Here is a 16,601-nt window from a genome sequence, read left to right on the forward strand (position 1 = left end):
ATAAGTAAGGACCTACTCCTGCCATTTTGTTATTTGTTTTGTGGTTGTTTTGTGGTTTTCTCTTCCTTCTTTTTTTCCTTCCTGTCTTCCTTTTAGTGGAGGTAGATTTTCTCAGGTGGTATGATTTAATTTCTTGCTTTTTGTTTCTTGTGTATCCATTCTTGTGTATTTTTTTTTATTTGAGTTTACCATGAGGCTTGCAAATACTATCTTATAACCCATTATTTTAAACTGGTGACAACTTAACATTGATTGCATAAACAAGCAAACTAACAAGTATAAAGAAGACTAATAAAAACTCTATACTTCAATGTCATCCCCCTGCTTTTTAACTTATTGTTTCTATTTATATCTTATTTTACTGTCTCTTTAAAAGTTATCATAGTTCTTTTTTGTGTGTGTGAAATGGAATTTCACTCTTTTCATCCAGGCTGGAGTGCGATGGCACGATCTTGGCTCACTGCAACCTCTGCCTCCTGGGTTCAAGCAATTCTCCTGCCTCAGCCTCCCGAGTAGCTGGGATTACAGGCACCTGCCACCACGCCCAGCTAATTTTTGTATTTTTAGTAGAGATGGGGTTTCACCATGTTGGCCAGGTTGGTCTCCAACTCCTGACCTTGAGTGATTCACCTGCCTCAGCTTCCCAAAGTGCTAAGATTACAGGCATGAGCCACCACGCCTGGTCCATAGTTATTATTTTTTATTGGTTCATCTTTTAGTCTTTGTGCCTAAGATAAGAATAGTCTACACCCCACAATTATAGTGTTATAGTATTCTTTGTTTTTTTGTGTACTTATTACTGGTGAGTTTTGTACCTTCAGGTGATTTCTTATTGCTCATTAACATCCTTTTCTTTCTTTCTTTTTTTTCTTCTCAAAGTCTCACTCTTGTCCCCCAGGCTGGAGTGCAATGGCGCGATCTTGGCTCACTGCAACCTCTGCCTCTCGGGTTCAAGCAATTCTCCTGTCTCAGCTTCCTGAGTAGCTGGGATTACAGGTGCTTGCCACCACGCCCGGCTAATTTTTGTATTTTAAGTAGAGACAGGGTTTCACCAAGTTGGCCAGGCTGTTCTCAAACTCCAGACCCCAGGTGATCCACCTGCCTTGGCCTCCCAAAGTGCTGGGATTACAGGCATGAGCCACCATGCCCGGCCTCCTTTTCTTTCAAATTTAAGAACTCTCTTTAGCATTTCTTGTAGAACAGGTCTGGTGTTGATGAAATCCTTCAACTTTTGTTTGTCTGGGAAAGTCTTTATTTCTCCTTCATGTTTAAAGGATATTTTCACTGGATATGCTATTCTAGGGTAAAAGTCTTTTTTCCTTCAGCACTTTAAATATGTCATGCCACTCTCTCCTGGCCTGTAAGAGTTGCACTGAAAAGTCTGCTGCTAGACATATTGGAACTCTATTGTATGTTATTTGTTTCTTTTCTCTTGCTGCTTTTAGGAGCCTTTTCTTTATCCTTGACCTTTGGGAATTTGATTATTAAATGTCTTGAGGTAGTCTTCTTTGGGTTAAATCTGCTTGGTGTTTTGTAACTTTCTTGTATTTGAATATTGTTACCTTTTCCTAGGTTTGGGAAGTTCTCTGTTATTTATCCCTTTGAATTTCTACCTCTGTCTCTTTCTCTACCTCCTCTTCAAGGCCAATAACTCATAGATATGACCCTTTGAAGCCCTTTTCTAGATATTGTAGGTATGCTTCATTTTTTAAAATTCTCTTTTCTCTTATCTCCTCTGATTGTGTTTTTTCGAATAGCCTGTCTTGAAGCTCACTAATTCTCTGCTTGATCAATTCTGCTAGTAAGAGATTCTGATGCATTCTTCAGTATGTCCATTGTATTTTTCAACTCCAGAATTTCTGCTTGATTTTTAAAAATCATTTCAATCTCTTTGTTCAGTTTATCTGATAGAATTCTAAATTCCTTTTCCTTGTTATTTTAGATTTCTTTGAGTTTCTTCAAAACAGCTATTTTGAGATACCTATGTGAAAGGTCATGTATCTCTGTTTCTTCAGGATTTGTCTCTGGTGCCTTATTTAGTTCGTTTGGTGAGGTCATGTTTTCCTGGATGGTCTTGGTATTTGTAGATATTTGTTGATGTCTGGGCGTTGAAAAGTTAGGTTTTGTTTTGTTTTGTTTTGAGACAGGGTCTCATTCTGTTGCCCAGGCTGGAGTGCAGTGGTGCAGTCATGGCTCACTGCAGCCATGACCTCCCTGACTAAATTGATCCTCCCACTCACCCTCTTGAGTAGCTGGGACTACAGGCATGCACCACCACATCCAGCTACTTTTTGTATTATTATTATTATTATTATTATTATTATTATTATTATTTTCAGAGACAGGGTTTTGCCATGTTGCCCAGGCTGACCTCAAACTCCTGGGCTCAAGCAGTCTGCCTGCCTTGGCTTCCCAAAGTTCTGGGATTAAAGGCATGAGCCACCACACCCGGCCTGAAGAGTTAGGTATTTATTGTAGTCTTTGCAGTATGGGCTTGTTTGTACCCATCTTTGGGAAGATTTCCAAATATTTAAAGGGACTTGGGTGTTGTAATCTAAGCAATATCTGCATTAGGGAGCACCCTAAGCATAGTAACGCTGTGGTTCTTCAAGACTTGTAGAGGTACTGCCTTGCTGGTGTTGGATAAACTCCAGAATTCTCTGGATTACCAGACAGAGACTCTGTGTTATCTTCCGTTGCTTTCTCCAGACAAATGGGGTCTCTCTCTCTCTCTCTGTGCTGAGCTGCCTGGAGCTGGGAGTGGGGTGACACAGTTGTTACTGGGAAGGGCTCCCGATCCAGACCCCAAAAGAGAGTTCTTGGATCTTATGCAAGAACGAATTCAGGGTGAGTCCGCAGTGCAAAGTGAAAGTAAGTTTATTAAGAAAGTAAAGGAATAAAGAATGGCTACTCCATAGACAGAGCAGCCCCTAGGGCTGCTGGTTGCCCATTTTTATGGTTATTTCTTGATGATATGCTAAACAAGGGGTAGATTATTCATGCCTCCCATTTTTAGACCATATATGGCGACTTCCTGACATTGCTATGGCATTTGTAAACTGTCATGGTGCTGATGGGAGTGTAGCAGTGAGGATGACCAGAGGTCACTCTTGTCGCCCTCTTGGTTTTGGTGGGTTTTAGCTGGCTTCTTTACTGCAACCAGTTTTATCAGCAAAGTCTTTATGGCCTATATCTTGTGCCGACCTCCTATCTCATTCTGTGACTTAGAATGTCTAACCTCCTGGGAGTGTAGTCCAGCAGGTCTCAGCCTTATTTTACCCAGTCCCTATTTAAGATGGAGTTGCTCTGGTTCAGATGCCTCTTGAAACAATCACCCCTATGGTCACCACCACTGGGACTGTGCTGGCTCAGACCTGAATCCAACACAGCACTGAGTCTTGCCCAGTGCCCACTGCAGCCACTCCCTGGCTACTGCCTATGTTTACTCAAGACCTTAGGACTCTACAATCAGCAGGTGGCAAGGCCAGCCAGGCTTCTGTCCTTCCTTTCAGTGCAGTGAGTTCCCTGAGGGCGAAGCATGTCCAGAGATGCCATCCAGGTGCCAGGGACTGGAGATGAAAACCTTAGAAATCTGCCTGGTTCTCTGTTCTACTGCAGCTAAGCTGGCACTCAAACCACAAGACAAAGTTCCTCCTAATCTTCCCTCCCCTTTCCACAAGCAGAGGAGCCTCTCCCTGTGGCCACTGCCACCATAGGCCCATGGGGAGTACAGCCAGGCTACTGCCAATGTTCACTTAAGGCCCAAGGGTCTTCAGTCAGCTCATGGTGAATGCTACCAGGCCTGAGACTCTACTCTTCAGGTAAGTGGGCTCGCCTCTGGCCTAGAGCAGGTCCAGAAATACCATCTAAGAGCCAGTGCCCGGAATGGCAGACCCCAAGAGCCTGCTCAGTGCTCTACCCCATGTGGCCGAACTGGTACCTGATTTTTGGTTCTTATAAAGGTGTCTTTTTTGTGTAGATGCTAAATTTGGTGTTCCTGTTGGAGGTTGGGGAGGATCCATGGCAGCTTGGATCTGGCCATTTTCTCTGCCCCTCTCCTATTATATCTTTTAATTTAATGATTCTATAAGCATCTCTCACCTCTGGGGAAGCTTTTCTCTAAGACGAATATGATGAAATATATTGAGAGATAGTGTTCATTTCCTGGTGGATGTTCCCTTTCTAACCTGCTTGTTTGATCTTAAATCTGCTGTTCCCTACTGTTTTGTGAAGACTATGACATTAGTATACTTGTAAAGTTATGTGAGATGTACATAAAAAGATAACAGTCACGCATCATTTAACGGCAGGGATACATTCTGAGAAATGCATCCTTAGGCGATTTCATCATTATGCGAACATCAGAGTGTACTTATGCAAACCTAGATGGCATAGCCTGTTACAAACCTAGGCTATATTGTATAGCCTATTGTTCCTACACTACAAACCTATACAGTATCTTACTATATTGAATACTGTAGGAAGTTGCAACACTATGGTAAGTTTTTCTGTATCCGAAACATATATAATGTACAGTAAAAATATAGTAACTGCAGAAAGATGAGTATCTTCTCCCGTACCCAGATCCATAGGCCTGTGATGAGAATCAATGGAAATTTTTTATGCGGGTGGCAGGTTTCACCCCATAGAAAAGTGATAGAGAATAATGTATTTTCTCTGTATACAGAAAAGAGGTAGCCACCAACTTCCTCTTCCAAAAAGAGAGAGAAAAACTTTTATTCCTTTGAGATAGGATAAGAAGAATCTTGAGTTCTTATAAACCATTTGGAATGTAAATATGACTTTCCAAGGGCTAGATAAACATCGCTGTCATGGAGAGAGTGGGGAAGTTACTGCCAGGAGATGTTTCCAAGGTCTAGGCTTCCGTAAATACCCAGAGAGAGTCTTCCTGGCACTTTGGAACTTAGCCCAGGGGCCTATTCTGGGCTGTAACCATTTGACCCGCTTGTAGAGATAAGAGAAGTTTTATCATCCTTTTGGATTAGAGCAGTTAAGTAGACAAATGGCTATAGAGCTAATCCTCAGGATATGTGAAAAATAAAATGCTTCTAGGGGAAGTGAAAGCAAATTCTCTAGCTTTATGGTGTATGTATTTCCATGTCTTGGGAGGCTAGGGCTTTTTACAGAAGCTAAGCAAAATCCAGATAAATCTTATTTCCCCACATCTACAAAGAATACTTACACAATTCTGATGTTCCCTATTGTTTAACAACAAAAAAATTGTGACTTAGTGGAGATAATAGAGATATTCAATTCCTTAGATATCATACAAGTGAGGATTTTTCAAAATTAGGACCAAACCTCACAGTAGTTCAAATAGAAGCCACAATCTAGACATGTATTTCTTTTTCTCTCTTTTTCTTTTCTCTCTGTTAAAAAAAAAAGGCTGATGATTTGAAGTCCATTTCTTTTTGTTGGTATGGTTCATGCCTGTGAAAATGAAGCAGATGGCAAACTGGGGCATTTTAAATTCCACTGCTAGCTAAAACTATAAGAAGAAAATAAAGCCCTATGATGATGCTGCATTGATCAAGTGATTAAAATGAAAGAACATTTTGTAACAGAATTTCTCTTGATCTCCTTGACTAGACTTGTAGTGTGAAAATTTTAGAATAACTCATTTAAAACAGACTGCTTGTTAATTTTGTCTCCATTAATTGTGTTAGTCTTGTGGTGTATTAGTCTGCATAGTCTGCTGTAACAAAATATTATAGATGGGGTGGCTTATAAAGAGACATTTATTTCTCACATTCCCGGAGGCTGGAAAGTCCAACATCAAGGTGCAGGAAGATTGTTTTCCTATTGAGGGCTCTCTTCCTGGCTTGCAGACGGCCACCTTCTTCTTGCATTCTTCAACAGGAGGAGAGAGAAAGCTCTGGTATTTCTTCCTCCTCCTCCTTTTCTTTTTTTCTTTTTTTTTTTTTTTTTGAGAGAGTCTCACTCAGCCAGCCACCCAGGCTGGAGTGCAGTGGTGTGATCCCGGCTCGCTGCAACCACCACCTCCCAGGTTCAAGCAATTCTCCCGTCTCAGCCTCCCGAGTAGCTGGGATTACAGGCACCTGCCATCATGCCCGGCTAAATTTTGTATTTTAGTAGATATGGGATTTCACCATGTTGGCCAGGCTGGTCTTGAACTCCTGACCTCAGGTGATCTGACTGCCCCGGCCTCCCAAAGTGCTAGGATTATAGGTGTGAGCCACCACACCCAGCCTCCTCCTCTTAAGGGCCACTAATCTTATCATGGGGGCTCCATACTCATGAGCTCTTCTAAACCTAATTATCTTTCAAAGGCTCAATCTCCTGATACCAGTACATTGGGAGTTAGGGCTGCAACATATAAATAGGGGAGAGGGGGACATACAAATATTTAATCCATAACAGAAGACCTGGGATGACTTCCAGTAAAAGATGGCAGGCTTGACAAATACATAAATTTCCTTCCTGAAATCCTAACAAGAATACAGGAATTAGGCTGGGTGCGGTGGCTCACACCTGTAATCCCAGCACTTTGGGAGGCCAAGGCGGGCGGATCACAAGGTCAGGAGATCGAGACCATCCTGGCTAACATGGTGAAATCCCGTCTCTACTAAAAATATAAAAAATTAGCTGGGTGTGGTGGCGAGCATCTGTAGTCCCAGCTACTCGGGAGGCTGAAGCAGGAGAATGGTGTGAACCCGGGAGGCAGAGCTTGCAGTGAGCCAAGATCACACCACTGCACTCCAGCCTGGGCAACAGGACGAGACTCCATCTCAAAAAAAAAAAAAGAATACAGGAATTAAAAAATATATCAGCCCACAAGGATAAAGAGATTGGGAAAGAAGACAATAGCAACAAAATATTAGAGTAGAAAGTAGAGGGACAAATAGTAACAAGCTTCTATTAATTATCTACTATTGCTATCTAATGTGCCCAAAAAAATGTGCCAAAACTTAGTGGCTCAAAATGGCACACATTTATTAGCTCAGTTTCTGTAGTCCGGGAATCCAGGTATGCTGAGGTCTCTCGCAGGCTGAAATCATGTTGTTGGCTGGAGCTGTAGTCATTACAAGGCTGTTGGAAAGCTTTCAGGTGCACTCACTGGTTGTTGGCTGCATTCAGTTACTTATAGGGGAATGGGCTTTGGACTTTCTCTCTGGCTGTTGTCCAGTACTTGCCCTCAATTCATTTCCACTTGGTCCTCTTCAACATGGAAGCTTGTTTCATCAAAGTATGCAAGCTGATAGACAACAGAGCGAATCTAGCAGACAGAAGTAATTCATTTGTTATGTAATCATGGAAGACGCATCCCATCATTTTTTCCATACCATTTAATAGAAGCACATCACTGGGTCCTGCCCACATTCAAGAGGAAGAGATTACACTTACATAAGGGTCAGAATACCAGGAGGCAGGATCACTGAGTGCCATATTCTTAAAAAAATTGAAGTATTTATTGAGATAACTGCAGACTCACAGGCAGTTTGTGAGAAATAATACAGAGAAATCAGGTATATACTCTATCCATTTCCCCCCAAAGGTAACATTTGGCAAAACTGTGGTATAATATCACAACCCGGATATTGACTGATATTGAAGTTGATATAATCCACCAATCTTATTTATATTGCCCCAGTTTTACTTGTGCTTGTGTGCGTGAGTTTACATCTGTATACTTTTATCATGTGTAGGTTCATGTATCCACCACCACAACCAGATATTCCTAATGTTAGAGGACTGTATTTGAAATTTGCATGCAACAGTCTACCCAGTGGTTCACAATGCAAAATAATACTGGTTCATAATGCAGAAATACATTAACCCCCTCCCAGTGCCCCAAAATTGTCAGCCCAAAGTCCAGAACATTACAGCGTCAGCTCAAAGTCCAGAATTGTGTCATTTGAATCAGCATTGAGTACAGCTCCAAATACAGAGTCTCTTTCCATCTATAAACCCATGCTGTAGGATTGAGTGAATGTTTGTGTCACCATAAATTCATATGTGGAAACCTTAAGCCTCAATGGAGGCTTTTGGAGATGGAATCCTTGAGAAGTAATTAGGTCATGAGGATAGAGCTCTCATGGTTGGATTAGTGTCTTTATAAGAAGAAACAGGGCAGAGTTGCTTCCTCTTTCTGCACTCCGCTATGTGAGGACATAGAATAAGATAGCCATTTGCCAACTCGGAAGATGACCCACACCAGAACCCAACATGCAGCCACCCTAATGAACTTCCAAGCCTCCAGAACTGTGAGAAATAAATTTCTGTTGTTTAAGCCACTTAGTCTGTGGTTTTCTGTTACAGCATCCTAGATTGACTGAGACCCCCAGGGACTCAAGGTCGTGCTTGTGGTTTTCATCTTGTTTTTGCATTTCCCCACTTTTCATCCGTCATCTTTTCCTGATGTCCTGCCCTGTGGACCTCAGCTCTAGAATCAGACCAGACATGAAGAAAACGCCTTATAGAGACTGCCTAACCAGTTTCCACAGTTGTACAAGTCCAAGTCTTTGTAACAAATCTTTATATAGTCACACATACACATTCATAGTAGTCGCTTCTCTGGATGAACCCAACTGATACACAGCACAGAAAGCTTATCATTAGGCAGCAATGGGAAAAGCTACAAATCAACGAGTTTATACTGTTTAACCTTAGGATTTGACAGAACAAGTGCTTTCAGAAATATGGGGTAAATTGTAGGCTAGAAGCATGATAGTTGGTTGAAAATCTGCTCAAGAAACTATTAGATTCCAAACTCTTTTCTACTCTGCACAGCTGGCAAGTGCCCTCTTTTCCCCCTGGAAGGAACTTCAGAGTTTTATTTCTTTAGACTTGAGGATATCTGGCACACTTGAGAGCTTGCATACTCTGTGGAAAACAGAATTGGGTGAAAGTTAACTTAGTGAAGTTGAGCCATCTTTCTTTACCCATATTGCAGATGTCAGCCCCCGGGATTATATCTTCCAAGCAGATGAGAAGAGTCTTGTGGGGAATATGGCCAACCCAAAAGAAGAGACTTGAAGATACTGGCATTGTATAAAATCCTCAACAGTATTATTATCATAGATGTGAATTTTTTTTTTTTTTCTTTTGAGATGGAGTCTCGCTCTGTCTCCCAGGCTGGAGTGCAGTGGTGCGATCTGGGCTCACTGCAACCTCCGTCTCCCGGGTTTTACGCCATTCTCCTGCCTCAGCCTCCTGAGTAGCTGGGACTACAGGCATGCACCACCTACGCCCGGCTAATTTTTTTGTATTTTTAGTAGAGATGGGGTTTCACCGTATTAGCCAGGATGGTCTCGAACTCCTGACCTTGTGATCCGCCCGCCTCGGCCTCCCAAAGTGCTGGGATTACAGGCGTGAGCCACCGCGCCCGGCATAGATGTGAATTTATTTGCTAGGTCTCAGCAAGCTAAAACAAAGATTTAATTTAAAGAAAATGGTTTTAGGATAAGTACACTAATCAAAAAGAGTCTTCCTTTATCTGTGAAAGATTGTCTCTTTTCTTCCAAGTGCACATCTGAGAAGGGTCACTATATGTAGTGCTGAGGGAGAGGGGACTCTTGAGCAACACCTGTCAGTCACATCAGTGCTGGCGATCAGTGAGTGACAGGTGTCATCACCTGTGCACCATCATGTTCATTTTGGACAAGAAAAGGAAGTACCTCCAACATGGTGAGTAGTAACTTATGAAACTGGTCACCACAGAAAGGGCATAGGCCAAAAATTTAAGTTCCAAAAGGATATGTGTGAAATGATGAGTGATAGATCCATAGTGCCTCGCAGTTAGTTCTCATTCAATACACATTTGCAGAGTGAATAAATGAATATTTTGCTACTTGTTTTTCCCCTTTAGTGCATATTTCTAGATTGCCTTTTAATTATTTCCTTTCCCAGGAACCAGCTTTGCTTACATTGTAGCTACCTCCTGCTGGAGAATTCTGCATTTTATTTTAACTGCTTTATCTTAGTAGTTGGACAAACTTTTATGCCTTTATTATGTATACTGTCCTGACTAATGTACCTTCCACTTCTATGAATCTTGCAGAGAATTTCTTCACAGTACCCTACCTCTAGTGGAATATGCACAATAGGGCTGTATTGTCCATGTTGTGAGCCATTTATTACCCAACAGAATAACCAGCTGTGAGAAGAAAACATAGCCCTAAATCTTGTCATCCTCCCCTTTCATGCAGCCCAGCTCTATTTTGCTTTTACTTGGACCTGACACTTTAAACATGTTTAACTTAGCCTGTCTTGCTGACTCTTGGATTTTCTTGAGAGAGTTGCATACGTAGGTCTTTCTTTTAAGAAATTTCAGCAAAGAAGAAAAGGAAAACCTCTGATAATTCCAGCATTCAGAAATAACCATATTAATATTTTGGTATCTTACCTTCCATCTTCTCTGTGTACAAGCATGTTTGTGTATAATATGTTTTTAAAAACATGTACTAAAGTCAAAAGTACAAAATTATAAAATATACTTTCTATGGATTTGCCCTCTTCCAAAAAAGCAAGAACATGTATTAAAATTGCGAATTATATATTTTAGGTACAGTTAGTGTTCATGGATTTCTGGTATTTGAACATGGGCTTTAATTTTAGTTTTTAAATTTATAACTGAATATATGCATATTCAGTTGGCCAAAGTCTGAATATCTAATTTTATGTTATCTTAGTCACCATTCTTTGCACCTCTAGTTGATGTCCTTCTTTGTCCTAACCATATTGTTGTGATCTCTCTGCTTTGTAACACTATCAGCATTTTGATTTACCTATCTTCACTGTTTTACATAATAATGATTTATGCAAATTAACAGACCCAATTTGCCTCAACTCTGGCACAGATGCTTGCACAATTGGCCTGTTGGCTGTTATAGGATCATTCTAAGTGTTTATTCCCTTAGCTCATTGGTTTGACTTGTGGCACTCTTCACATTTTGGTAGGGCAATTTTTTGGTAAGTTCTGTTTAGTGCATTGCAGAATGTTTAGTGTCTCTGACCTTGTATACTACACGTTTTTAGCACCCATCAGTCAATGTGACAGCCAAATAAGGCTCCTCACACATTTCCACATTTAGTGTGTCGGGGGTGGGAGGGAGGACCATGGCTGGGTAACTGATGCATTGAAGTCCAAATTTCATGTAAAGGTGGCTTAGAAGTGAAAATGTATAATTATCAAAGTGCTGGTTTTGAAATGTAAGAAATTTGAAGACCACAGTTGCAATAACATTATGTATAGTTTGGGGTCTAAAGTTTTTCAAAGTATCATTGTCATGAATCTTTTCTTGTATCATTAATATTTTCTTGAAAGCAATTGTAATGAATGCATAATCATCATATGTTACGATTAATAATTAAACCGTCTATTATTATTGGACAATTGAATTGTTTTCAATTTTTTGCTGTTATAAATAATGTTACAATTAACATCTTTATAGATAAAATCTAATTAGGTATTTATTAAACCCACAATAAGAAATATGCAAAAATTTTATTTTCTCTTTTGATCTCTTTTTATACCTACTTTAGGTAAAGATGTTCTCAGAGCTATTTGGGGAAGATCAGAATAAGAGTAGCTTCTCTTTATTTCTTGGAAAGGCCTGGGAAGTCTTGTTTTCACATGTAACTTCTTGTATTTGTAGGAGATGCCTTTGGTCCTTGCATGCATCCATTTTTGCCCACCTCTGATTTCATTTGTAACTGGTGGATAGTTTCTTACAAATTCAGACTCACCTTCCATTGCTGGTGTTTCATCTCAAACCCAAGCTATACCCAGTCTTTCTGTATTCTGCTCAATGCCTTCTTCAGCAGCACAGGAACTCGGGAGTTTGCTGAGCCTGTATACCCAGTGCAGCATGGGAGGACTGTGGAGTTAATGCCCCTCCTTCCCCGCTCTATCTCCCTTCTGCTCCCATATCAGGGAGCTGAGGACAACCCTCAAATGGTTGAATAAATGTTTCAGCCTCTTGTCTTTCAGATGGACAATTGTGAGTGATATTCTAAGTGCTACTCATAGGTACTGGCAGAATGAGTCCCCTGTTGTCTCTAGCAGTCACCTCAGTAGTGCTCTTACATTAGCTCTTTTTCCTTCCTGTATCATGCCTCCCATTCTCTTTCTCCTGCTTTATAATAAGATGACCTCCCAGAGAAGTTACTACACCCAAATCCTTGTCTTAGGCTCTGCTTTTGGGGAAACCCAAGCTAAGATTCATGTTAGGACTTTTTTGTTTATTATGCTTCTTCTTAAATTCATATGATATACTTTAACCTAACTAAATGGCAAGTGAGAAAACAGCCTGGTGTAACAGATTATAATTAGCAAAGATACAAAATCAGTGGGCTAAAGTTAAGTAGAACCTATAGGGGAAATAAAATATCATGTGACCTAACTGAAGGTATTATTTTCTAGTAAATACCATTAGTCTTTAAATAGTTACATAGTCTAAAATGTGCTTAGAATGTTCTTTTTCTATAGAATCTTTCTTGCTTATGACTTACATTCAATAAATAAAATTGCCAACCTAAGAATAAGCTTCTTAGAAGATGCATTTATTACCCTCTGTAAATGTACACACCAGAAATCCCAGTTGGTTTCAGGTTCATTATTGAACATTAAACGTCTCTCTGTCTCTCTGTCTCTCTCTCTCTCTCTCTCTCTCTCTCTCTCTCTCTCTCTCTACCAACCTACCTACCTACCTACCTATCTGCCTGCCTGCCTGCCTGCCTACCTACCTACCTACCTATTTATTGAGACGGAGTCTTGCTCTGTCATCCAGGCTGGAGTGCAATGGTGTGATCTTGGCTCACTGCAACCTCTGCCTTCCAGGTTCAAGTGATTCTCCTGCCTCAGCTTCCTCAGCCTCCCGAATGGCTGGGATTATAGGTGCCTGCCACCATACCCAGCTAATTTTTTTTTTGTATTTTTAGTAGAGACATGGTTTCACATGTTGTCTGGGCTGGTATCGAACTCCTGACCTCAGGTGATCTGCCCGCCTTGGCTTCCCCAAGTGCTGGGAATACAGGCGTGAGCCACCATGCCTGGCCCATTAAACCTCTTTCTATGATGTGTTGCTCTTCTTGAAAGTAACAAAGGCTGGGCGTGGTGGCTCACGCCTGTAATCCCAGCACTTTGGGAGGCTGAGGCAGGCAGATCATGAGATCAGGAGTTCAAGACCAGCCTGGCCAACATAGTGAAATGCCCATCTCTACTAAAAATACAAAAATTAGCAGGGCATGGTGGTGCACACCTGTAGTCCCAGCAACTCAGGAGGCTGAGGCAGGAGAATCACTTGAACCTGGGAGGTGGAGGTTGTAGTGAGCTAAGATCGCACCACTGCACTCCAGCCTGGTGACTGAGTGGGACTCTGTCTCGAGAAAGAAAAAAGTAACAAAGCTTTTAGATCATCAGTAAGTTAGTCTGTAATTGTATTTTGGGGACATGTTGCTTCTGCCTGAGAAGTTATAATAATAATAGTTATAGTAAAGTGATATTGTGGCATATGTCACTTTACACAAGCCTGCTCATCTTTAATGCTGTGTCAGCCTTGTGAAGTAGGTACTGTTATCCCCATTGTATAGATAAGGACACTGAGGTTTAGAGAAGTTAAGGTACCTACGTCACATAGCTATTGAGTGACAGTGTGGATACCCATCCCTGCCTGCCTAACTGAGCTCTGCCTTTAAACTCTTCATGCCAGTTCCCTGTCTCATCAGATGGTTTCTGAGGCCTCTAGGCATCAGCCGGATATCCCTAAGGACAGTGTTGGAGGAACTGCTGAGTGGATTCATGGTCAACTACCAAGTGTTCTGTTCCTTCTCGTTTTGCTTACAGGCACAACCAATGTCAGACAGATGCCTCGATTACTTCTAACTGCAATGTAAATTTAAATTCTGATATCCCCAAACAGGTTTTCAGAAGAGCAAATCCAGGCACACTAACTTCAGCAACAGGTCAGAAGTGAGGCCTGTCTGTACATCCTGATTTCTTTCTTTATGGCACACTGTGGGCAGGAAATAGTTCCTCACTGGACAGTACTAATTATAATAAATTATTGCATCAGAATTTTATTCAATTGTATCATAGAAGGATTTTAGTTTCCCCTCCCTTGCCCCTAAAATGTATTGTACATGTGCCCTAAAGAGCCATTTATGAAGAAACTTCAAGTAACATACTAGATATAACAGGAGAAGGTAGTAGAAGATAAGCATTTGCTGAGAGCCTCCCAAGCTAGGTGTTATAATCTCATGCATGTATAAATTAGCATTCAATTTTTATCATAACTGCCTCTGTGCATTAATGATCCTATGGCAATAATTTTGTTTTTCTCTTTGTTATTGATGTAAAGAGACTGGCAGTTGATTAAAAGTAAAGAGTATTGATTACATTAATAACATATTGTCTTTATGATGCTTTATAATTCACAAAGCCTCTTCCCCTAAGCTTTTGAGCAACTCCAGGTAGTCAAGAGGCAACTTTATCCCTACTTTTACAGGTTATGGGACTGAAGCTCAGAGAGGCTAAATAACTTGCTCAAAGAACAAGAACTTCAACATTCTTCTTCTTTTTTTTTTTTTTCCCCAAGACGGAGTCTCTCTCTGTCACCCAGGCTGGAGTGCAGTGGCTCTCTCTCGGCTCACTGCAACCTCTGCCTCCCAGGTTCAAGCAATTATCCTGCTTCAGCCTCCTGAGTAGCTGGGATTATAGGTGCATGCCACCACGCCCGGCTAATTTTTGTATTTTTTTAGTACAGACGGGGTTTCACCATGTAGGTCAGGCTGGTCTCGAACTCCTGACCTCGTGATCCACCTGCCTTGCCCTCCCAAAGTGCTGGGATTACAGGTGTGAGCCACTGCACCCAGCCCCCTCATTCTTCTAACTTTTAAGCCACAGTAAATCTTACCAGTTTGATAGAATTTTTTGTTGTTTTTCAATGGCTACTAATAGACTGAATTGGTTGGAAAGGAAGAATGGGATGAGGAGTAATGATTAAGATACTATTAAGAGTTTAGTTGATTCCATAACTTACAAATTATACAATTGAAGGCTACTCTTAGAGTTGGGTGGTACAAAGAGCTTATATAATCATCCTCCATCTTTACCCTGCATATTTGAGGAAAAAAAAAAGGATTATCCTAATTATTTGTAATATATCACACAGAAATGTTACAAGGTAGATGAATGCCAAATGACACTTTGAAATGGCTTGGAAGAAAAAGGACATGAATTTAAGTCAGCAGTATTGAATTATCATACCCTGAGAAAAAGGAACGTAATGTTCTACAGTGGCTGTACACAGAAGAAATAAAGCAAATTTTATCCCTTAAGCTTCTATACTGTAATAAAATAAGGGGCAGAGTATATTAAATAGAGCATTATTATTTTGTTCTTGTTCCTGCTTAATGTTAAGTCACAAAATTATAATGTCACTATAAGTTATTACCAAGGAATAATTAAATCACAATGAAATGGCTAGTATACTTACACCTCTGTTGTTCATCCATAGAAAACATGAAACTTATAATGTGGGGATTTTAGGACTTTTTTTTATTATTTTATTTTTTGAGATGGAGTCTCACTCTGTCACCCAGGCTGGAGTGCAGAGGCATGATCTTGGTTCACTGCAACCTCTGCCTCCCAGGTTCAAGCAATTCTCCTGCCTCAACCTCCCAAGTAGCTGGGATTACAGGCACCCGCCACCATGCCCAGCTAATTTTTGTATTTTTAGTAGAGAGGGAGTTTCACCATGTTGGCCAGGCTGGTCTCCAACTCCTGACCTCAAGTGATCTGCCCACCTTGGCCTCCCAAAGTGCTGGGATTACAGGCATGAGCCACTGTGCCTGGTGAGCATTTTTAATAATTATATGTATATGTTTCTGAATTATAAAAGGACAACATGCTGCTTGTAAAAAGAACTTGAAGAATCAAGTGTTAGAAAGCAAAAGACAAAAGTCTGTTCTCTACATTGTCTTTCACTTCACACATCCTGTGGTAACCTCTAGTGTATATTTGTTTATTTTAAAGAAAAAGTTTTTAATAAGGAATAGAAAATCTAATGTTTCTGAAATGTGGGATAAAATATGTAAAATAACCAAATTATTTATTGGCCAAGAGATTTCAATGGATGGAAACTAAAAGTTAAAATCTACTAAGAAAGATCTCTGGAACTTTAGGATTTTGAAAAGCAATTCTGGACTGCAAGGATGTTTCGTTTCTTTTAGAAATGTCAGTTTGATTTAAAATTGAGGATCCTCTGAGGCACTTTAAAAACCAATAATGTAGATTGTAATTTTGATAAAATCTGCTCTAATCACTTCAAGATTAAGTTATATATATGCCTCCATGGGTGTGCCCACAGCACCCCAAACTTAATCCATCATACACCTTATCACATGGTCCCTGATTTATGATGGCTTCGACTTTATGATGGTGTGAAGCAATGTGCATTTGGTGGAAACTGTACTTTGAATTTTGATCTGTTCCTGGGTTAGCAATATGCAGTGCAATACTCTGTCTCGATGTGGGGCAGCAGCAGCAAGCTACAGCTCCCAGCCAGCCACGCATCATGCAGGTCAACAACCAATACTCTGCTGTGTATTGTGTGACT

The 16,601-nt window shown here is 40.7% G+C and overlaps 1 protein-coding gene and 2 long non-coding RNA genes across 10 annotated transcripts in view; 1 reads left to right on the forward strand and 2 right to left on the reverse strand.

The window, feature by feature from the left end:
• Nucleotides 1-16,601, forward strand: part of MCUB (mitochondrial calcium uniporter dominant negative subunit beta) — a 124,447-nt gene that overhangs the window by 42,419 nt on the left and 65,427 nt on the right. The gene's annotated exons all lie outside the window — the stretch shown is intronic.
• LOC134809906 (uncharacterized) overlaps nt 6,959-16,601 on the reverse strand; it is a 32,702-nt gene continuing 23,059 nt past the window's right edge. Inside the window, exon 2 of the long non-coding RNA XR_010156668.1 lies at nt 6,959-8,865. This is a non-coding gene — a long non-coding RNA (uncharacterized LOC134809906). The remainder of the gene's footprint in view (nt 8,866-16,601) is intronic.
• LOC107974369 (uncharacterized) lies at nt 11,546-13,021 on the reverse strand. The gene is made up of 2 exons (XR_001717080.3): nt 12,738-13,021; nt 11,546-11,834 (listed from the first exon to the last, which is right to left on the reverse strand). It is a non-coding gene; the product is annotated as an uncharacterized LOC107974369 (long non-coding RNA).

The sequence above is a fragment of the Pan troglodytes genome, chromosome 3, assembly GCF_028858775.2.
Source record: "Pan troglodytes isolate AG18354 chromosome 3, NHGRI_mPanTro3-v2.0_pri, whole genome shotgun sequence".
In the NCBI taxonomy this organism is placed as follows: Eukaryota; Metazoa; Chordata; class Mammalia; order Primates; family Hominidae; genus Pan; species Pan troglodytes.